Source organism: Dermacentor variabilis, chromosome 1, assembly GCF_050947875.1.
Source record: "Dermacentor variabilis isolate Ectoservices chromosome 1, ASM5094787v1, whole genome shotgun sequence".
NCBI lineage: Eukaryota > Metazoa > Arthropoda > Arachnida > Ixodida > Ixodidae > Dermacentor > Dermacentor variabilis.
Window position 1 is genome coordinate 282,950,317 of NC_134568.1, and position 8,135 is coordinate 282,958,451.

Here is an 8,135-nt window from a genome sequence, read left to right on the forward strand (position 1 = left end):
GAGGGGAAGCTTCGTTAACAAACTATAACACGGCAATCAGCACTCGAATATAATTATAACCCCAATAATAATTGTAAATATTCATCTCATCTATAGGATCTAAAGCGCGCGCTGTTTCTTTGTCTCTGCGTGTAGTAGTTAAGAGAGCCAGTTTAAGGGCGGAGAAGAGGGAAGGAAAGGAAAGTCTCTGAAGCAAACTTGCAGCGCCGTGGTTTTAAAGCGCTACCGTGGTAGAGAAACGGAAAGGCGATATAAGCATGCGTGGCCATGATACGCACGCGACAAACTGCCTTACAATATTTAGACTTGAGGGGTAGTTTCGTTAACAAACTATAACACGGCAATCAGCACTCGAATACGACGAGAGAAATTATTGAGACGTGGAAAATTCCCTTGAAATAAATCTGGTTTGCGAGACAAATGCTTGTATGTATTGAATCTCTTAAAAGATGAGGAGGGGAAATATGCGCTCACCGAGAGGGCATCGTCAGCACGAGACCACCACCAGGCACCTTACTCACATCTCACCTTACCTTACTCACCTTACTCATCTCACCTTACTCATCTCACCTTACTCACCTTACTCACATCCCGACAAACCCTGCGCGTGCGTCGTGCGTACAAGTCGACAGCACTGTGCAGCATCTCGCCATAGGGCAGGATAACGTCGACTGCGCCGAAGCGGTTCGCGAACCGGTTCTGTTTTGCGAACCGTTTCGGGAACCGTTATCGATTTTTATTTATCCTAACCGGAACTCAACCGGAACGAAATCCGAGCGCGCTGAACTCGAACTCGAACCCAAACCGGTATATATATCTATATATATATATACATTTTTTTTTTCTCGTCGGTTCGACATCCTGCGTAGAGGCACTTCTAAATACGACAGAAATGTTTCCCTTTGGGTATTGCTGCGCGACTGGCCGCTCGAGGCAGTTTGCGTGTACTCGTGGGCTTCTTTCAGGCTCGGAAAAACACTTTTAAAAAGCAGCACGTATTGAGCAACAGAAAGCTGTCTCGGGAGCTTTTCGTGTCGTTCTACGATTTTCTCATTGACACTTTTCATATAATTGTAACATTGGAGAAGTTTATTAATTAATTAGGACTAATTACGTAATTAGCCGGAATTCAAAAGGTTTTAGTATCTCCAAGCGACAACAAACAGCTTTACCTTTGTTCTGTCTAGCTGCGTGACACCTGCATATTTTTAAACTCTGGCTCAAATTAGCTGCTGAGACACCATATATATATATATATATATATATATATATATATATATATATATATATATATATATATATATATATATATCATGTGTATTTGTCGCCGAGATACAATTTGAAGAGCATAAGGAAATATTATGTTCAATATGCGTGCGAGGTTTAATTCGTGTGGACGAATTATGGTCCTCGCAAGAAATGTATTTATCAAGTGCTCGAAAACGTTATAAGGCGCTGTTTTCTTCGATGTTTCGCAGTTTATTTTCAGGTATGTATGGGACATCCGCTCCACATTCGTTGGATATGCGAGCAATGTTAGGGGTGATTCGTTCTAAAGGTTTAAGACTTCTGGCTTGATTCTCCCTCTTCGCACAAGCGTCCCGGCGGCTAAAAAAGCGACCAGAGCCTCTGGCGTTCGTAGTCATTATGTAATGGACGTTCAGTTGTTTTGTTAGCTCTTGTGTCCTTTCTGCTGGGATCTTGTTCAGCGCAACACCTTAGGCTCTCGAGAAATGCAAACATTTAGGCGGCGATGCCTCCGTCAGCAGAGTTTAGGATGCCTATCGATAACTGATAATATTCAGTGAGGTCGGTAATGGTAATCACGGAGGCGGCCGAAATTCATCGCTGGTGGGACTACTGTTTTGCGCCGCGTCTTGTATTAAAAAAGGGAATTCCTTGCGCACGGGTCGCATTAGATAGTGTTGAGCATGTGCTTTCGGTTACTTTCAAATGCGTTAGTATTCTAGGGCTACTTTCCTCGGAAATCTGTCCGTCCGTCCGTCTGTCTGTAACGCCTCACACGATGCGCTCCATGATCGTATAGATGGGGTCCTATGGGTCCTATGGTCCTAGATATGTGAGAAAGCCCTATGACTAGACTTTTGTTATTTAAGCCCTATTTATGATTTTGACTACATATAGCGAGTACTGAAGAGGTTTTGAGAGCAATTAAGGCTAATGAAATGCTAATAAGATTCCTTTCAATGAAATAACTACGTCTTAATAAGACTCCTTAGGACTAATGTAGGGTAAGGAAGTCAAATGGATATTAATTACGATGAAATTACATAAGCGTAATGAAGAATTATTGAGGGTAATTACGAATGGTGAGCTAATCAAACTTATTATAGGTTAAATTAATTTGCATAATAAATATTAATTAACGGTACTTCAGATTGATTAAGTCTAATTTCGATTGAATAACGTTAAAGTGATAAAGGCAAGTCAGGATTTAATCAGGGTAATAATATGACTTAGGCCCTATTAAGATTAATTCCGACTAATTAGGCTCACCGATCTGGTAATTGCAACAGGTCATTGCAATACTTGCAGCTCATTGCGTCATCCTCGATACTGTTAGCCGCGCTGTGCGTAACTCGGCTACTCAACCAATAATTCGTTGCACGGGTGCAAGATGAGCGACTCGAAATAATGCTTACGCACTATCTGATAAGTCGCACTAGGGAGTTCCTGCAGTAATTGTCTAGCCATGCTTGGTTCTTATTATCTTTCTTACGTTCTTTTTGTTTTATTTCTTGAATTCTATCTTCGGCCTCTTTATGATCGGCAGTGCAGGCTGAGAATGATAGCCTCAGCTTAAAGCCAACGTTTCGACAAGGCGACACGTTTTCGTCGCCGCAACGATTGCGTTCTCCGACAAGGTTCGCATAGCTTGCAGCGCCCACCGACGCCGTAACGAGGGGCCGCAGACGTCGGTGCTCTCATCCGGGGCATGGGTGCCGACTGCTGAGTAGGAGGAAAACAAAGATGGGCGGCGGGGGCTCAATGCGCAAGCATGGCGCAAGTTGTCCTTTTCTAGAAGGCAGCTACGCTGGTGCTCTTGTTCTGGCACTCCGCTGCGATCCCTCTTTTCCCCGAAAAGCTCACACTCTTCCCAGAGGCAAGGTGAAAAGCCGGCACGAAAGCAAATGGTGAAGCTAAATGAAATGGCGATGTTCAAAATTAGGAACTAGCGATGAGCGCGTGCTGCAGGTTTTAAAGCGGAGCTTTCCTTGCGTCTTCCACCGGTGTTTAGCATTCGTCATTTCCTCGCTTCGCAGATTTGTGAATGTACAGGGTCTCTAAACTATCATGCACGAAGAGTTCAAAATATGGAAGTGCCGCGTAGCTAGACGGAATAACCGAGGTAATGTTGTTTGCCGTCGCTCGTAGATACTCAGATAATTGTTTGGATTACGCCTAATTACATAATTAGTATTAATTATTTATCCAACTTCTGAAACATTATAATTAGATGGAAAGCGTGAATGAGAAAACCGTAGAGCGACATGAAAAACCCCCGATACAGCTTTCTGTTACTCAATAGGTGCTAGATAAAAGTGTTTTCCGAGGCCCTAAGCGAATACACGCTAAGGGCCTCGAGCGGCCAGTCGCACGCCAGCACAAGGTTTAAAGTGTGTAGGGTAATTATTTATTTTGCTGCAGTATACTCTATAGTTGCAGAGCTTAACAAGCGAGAAGAGAGGGGGTTAACCGAGGGGACCGATCTTTATTAGTCAATACATAAGAAGCCAATGAACACTGACCCCAAGGACAACATAGGGGAAACTACTTGTACTTAACAAATGAAAATAAAGAAATGATAAATTAATTGAAATTAAAGTGGATGAAAAAACAACTTGCCAACAATTTCGCGAGATGCGAAGGTTGTGGGTTCGGTTCCCACGTGTGGCAGTTGTTTTTTCATCCACTTTAATTTCCATTAATTTATCATTTCTTTATTTCCATTTATTAAGTACAAGTAACATCCCCTATGTTGTCCTTGGTCTCAGTGTTTGTTGGCTTCTTATGATATGACTAATAAAATCGGGCCTCTTGGTTAACCCCCTTTCTTCTCGTTTATTACATAACGGGGGTCTCGAATCCGGCAACATTCATGCCTTCAGGTCGCATGTGGGCGTTTATTGACCTGTTGCCTTCACCCAAAGAGATCATGTTCTCGTGACGCCTGTGGCAAAAAGGACGTTCCACGTCCGCCGCCAAGGTTTGCGAGTGGCGGTGCTGGCAAACACTCCCAGGGTTCTACTAGGACACATAAATACCCTAGAAGGTGGATGGGAAAACGGCGCCGCGGTAGCTCAATTGGTAGAGCATCGCACGCGGTATGCGAAGGTTGTGGGTTCGGTTCCCACCTGCGGCAAGTTGTTTTTTCATCCACTTTAATTTCCTTTAATTTATCATTTCTTTATTTTCATTTATTGAGTGCAAGTAATTTCCCCTATGTTGTCCTTGGTGTCAGTGTTTGTTAGCTTCTTATGATAGAGCTTAACAAGGGCACTTTATGAACCGCGTAGAAAATTTGCCCAAAGTACTGAAAAAAACTCGACGTACCGCAATGTTAGCATATTAAGGAAACGTGAGGAATCTTATCGCCGATGCGAGGGCAAATTTTCAAGAGTGCCCGCAAAATATGGGCTTTGCGAAAATTCCTTCAGAAAGGGCTTGGAAGTGTGAGTTGGCCGTTATTCGTGGTTTTGCAGAACCAACTGCATGGCACTAAGTTCAGATTAGGTGAAAATGGGAGGCTGCCTTATGTGTAATGCGTCACAAAGCTTTAACGTTTCCGTTTCTCGCTTGATTATGAGCAATCGAAATTATTAGTAAACACTGGTCTTCAGCCTAGTTTCATGCGTTCAATGAGTCACGTATCAGGTTGTCTCAATGTCCAAGGTGAACCAATGCAAAGTACCCTATTTATTTTTGGTGAAAACAAGGGGCACGTTATGGGTGACGCGCAGGCAGAGTTCCGAATGTTTGGTCAATTAGGACGTTTGGAGTAAATCCGTAAATTACGTATTCAAGCGCTGGCGCAGCGTTATAAGTACATGTTTTACGAATGATGCAACGTTGCTCCCACTCTCCTGGGAGAAAAATATGTAACTTATACCGAAGATAAATTTAGCGAAAATTGGGACAACGTTCTGGACAATGCGAGTGCGAAGTCAAGCTATGGGAGTAAATTACACCCTCTGTGAAGAACTTTTTCGTCAGCGTTCGTAAGCATGATGCGGCCGTCATCCGCCATGTTTCCTATTGCACCGACAGAACTCTTTGTCACACCGAGTTCTTATATGGGGAAAATTGGACGAATGTTATCTGTAATGTGTACCGAAATTCATCCCTAGTGGGACCACTGCATTTTGAAGGTGTGCCAACGCAGAAGGAGAATTCAGATTAGACAGTGCTCGGCGCGTGTTTTCGGTTATGTTCCTGGCCATGCTTTCTGTTTCGTTAGTTTCGGATTTCTTGTATCCCATATTCGCCTTTTCCTCAAGGACAGTGCACTGAGAAGCATTGCCTCTGTTTGGAGGCAACGGTTCGACAATGGGGCGTGTTTTTGCCACAACAATTGTTTTCCTTGACTATGTCATAAGAAGCCAACAATCCACTCGGAGAATAAGGACGCGCCCACTACATACAATGAAATCACTAAACACTACTACCTACAACGCAGACAGTATACCACGCCACACCGCACGCTCACTCGAGCTCAAGCGGTTACACTCAGAATGCTACAAACAGACACATACCCCACGCAAAGCAGATTACACCATTACATGCCTGAGCTCTACGAAAATTCTTATTGCACCAATTGCAATACATCCCTTAACGTATATCATTTACTCTGGCCGTGCTCGCAAGCTCACATAAACTCCGAACCGGACAAGCGCAAGTTTGAAAAAGCAATCCGGAGCGAAGAACTCGCTCCCCAACTCTGGGCCGTCCAGCAAGTCCACGACGCCGCCAGGAAACTCAACCGCCCGGTTCCGTCGTGGGAGACGCCCACTCCATGAGAGCCCGAAGCTCTCGTGGCCTGCAGGACCTGAGTAAAGTTGATTTTCTTCCTTCCTTCCAACACTGACACCAAGGACAACATAGAGGAAATTACGTGTGCTTAACAAATGAAATAAAGAAACGATAAATTAATGAAAGTTAAAGAAAAAACAACTTGCCGCAGGTGGGGAACGATCCCACAACCTTCGCATTTCGCGTGCCATGCTCTACCAATTGAGCTACCGCGGTGCCGTTTCCCCATCCATTTTCTTGGGTATTTCTGTTTGCGTTCTCGTGACGCCTGCACCAAAAAGGATGTTCCACATCCGCCGCCAAGGTCTGTGAGTGGTGGCGCGGCCTAACACCCGCAAGTTTCTACAAGCAAACATAAATACACAAGAAATTAGATGGGGAAACGGCGCCGTGGTCGCTACATTGGTAGAGCATCGCACGCGAAATGCGAAGGTTGTGGGATCGTTCCCCACCTGCGGCAAGTTGTTTTTTTTTATCCACTTTCATTTCCATTAATTTATCGCGTCTTTATTTTATTTATTAAGCACAAGTAATTTCCCCTTAGTTGTCCTGGTGTGAGTGTTTGTTGGCTTCTTATGATATGACTAATAAAAAATCGGGCCCCTCGGTCAACCCCCTTTCTTCTCGTTTCCTTGACAAATGCTTACATAACTCACTCTCTTCCCTTAGACAAGGTGAATAAGCGGGTACGAAAGAGAATGCTGAGCCTAAAGAAAAGGGAAAATTTCAAAATAAGGCATTAGTGTGACCGTGGTGAAAGTAGGGATGTGCGGTAGGTTTTCCTAGTAGGCAGAGACCACAAAAAGAAAAGTAAACGAAAAAACTCAGTGCCCTTCCAATCTTTGAAGGATTACCAGTGAAGCTATGTATGTGGGCCCCTTAATGGCGAACTGCACCTCCACCCCGGGTCGGCCTGGCATTGCACTGTCTTTGGGATCGGCTCTCGTATGGGAAGTGCTAAACGCCTGCTTCACCTCCGCCGCGGGTCGGCCTGGTATGTAGTATCATCGGAATCGGCCAACGTATGGGGAGGGCTTAACCCTTGCGCCACCTCCGCCGCGGGTCGGCCCGGTATCGCACAAGCACGGGGATTTTTTGCTACACGCGGACAGGATAGTGGGGAAAGTAGCCCTTAGCAGCTTCACTGTAATAGAACCATAACGTAGTGAAGAGGGTTCGTCAATCCGGTGTCCTTATTTTCCCCAAAAGATAGTTGTAAGCACGGCTACGCTGGACAGTTCTAAAAGGAAAGGGACACAAAACAAAAAACTAAGTTCATCCAATAGATAAACAAAAGTTCGAGAACAAATATTTGTCGACAGCTGAGAAAGAAGAAAGTGGGATTGACAAAAAGTCAGGTGTCCATAAAGTGACAAAATATCACAAAAATTCAAGTAAACTTAAGTGAAATATGGCTCGTGAAAAAAATAATGACTAGCTTAATAAGTAAATGATTGTACACAATCTGACCAAAATGAGAAAGCCTAAGTTGTGATGCGTAAATACTGGGATGCAAAACTAAACGCCGCCATCGTTGCAAAACAGCGCAACTCTGGGTGGGTAGAGCGGAATTAACGCAACATGCTACTGCCAATGGCAACACAAAATTATGTATAGTCCAACTACTCCAGATTCTTGAATTGCATCATATTCAGTGGGTTGTGCTTAGGACTCTCAACCAGGCTTGGTGCCCCCCGAAACAGTCTCGGAGCTGCTTTCCTAAAGGCTCACTCACACTATAGGCCTACCCGACACCAATTTCGGACTGGCGACTGCCGGCGACACCGTTTTCTCCTTCGTGTCGGCGCCTCTGTCACACCGTACCGACGCTGAGCTCTCCGCCGACTGTCGGCAGATTGTCGGCGTCGGTACAGTGGGACAGAGGCGCCGACACGAAGGAAAAAACGCTATCGCCGGCAGTCGCCAGTCCGAAATTGGTGTCCGGTAGGCCTATAGTGTGAGTGAGCCTTAACGAACAGCGCTCGTTGACAATTCCACCATAGAGAAAGAAATTCAACAAGAGGAGACACTCGGCAAAAACTGGCAACAGGAAACACGTCACGCCTAGTCTCAATTCCATCCGT

The 8,135-nt window shown here is 44.7% G+C and overlaps 1 non-coding gene across 1 annotated transcript; it reads left to right on the forward strand.

Annotated features, from left to right (window-relative positions):
- Window positions 1–4,311: 4,311 nt before the first annotated feature.
- Window positions 4,312–4,384, forward strand: TRNAP-CGG (transfer RNA proline (anticodon CGG)). The gene has a single exon. It is a non-coding gene; the product is annotated as a tRNA-Pro (tRNA).
- The last annotated feature ends 3,751 nt before the right edge of the window (window positions 4,385–8,135 follow it).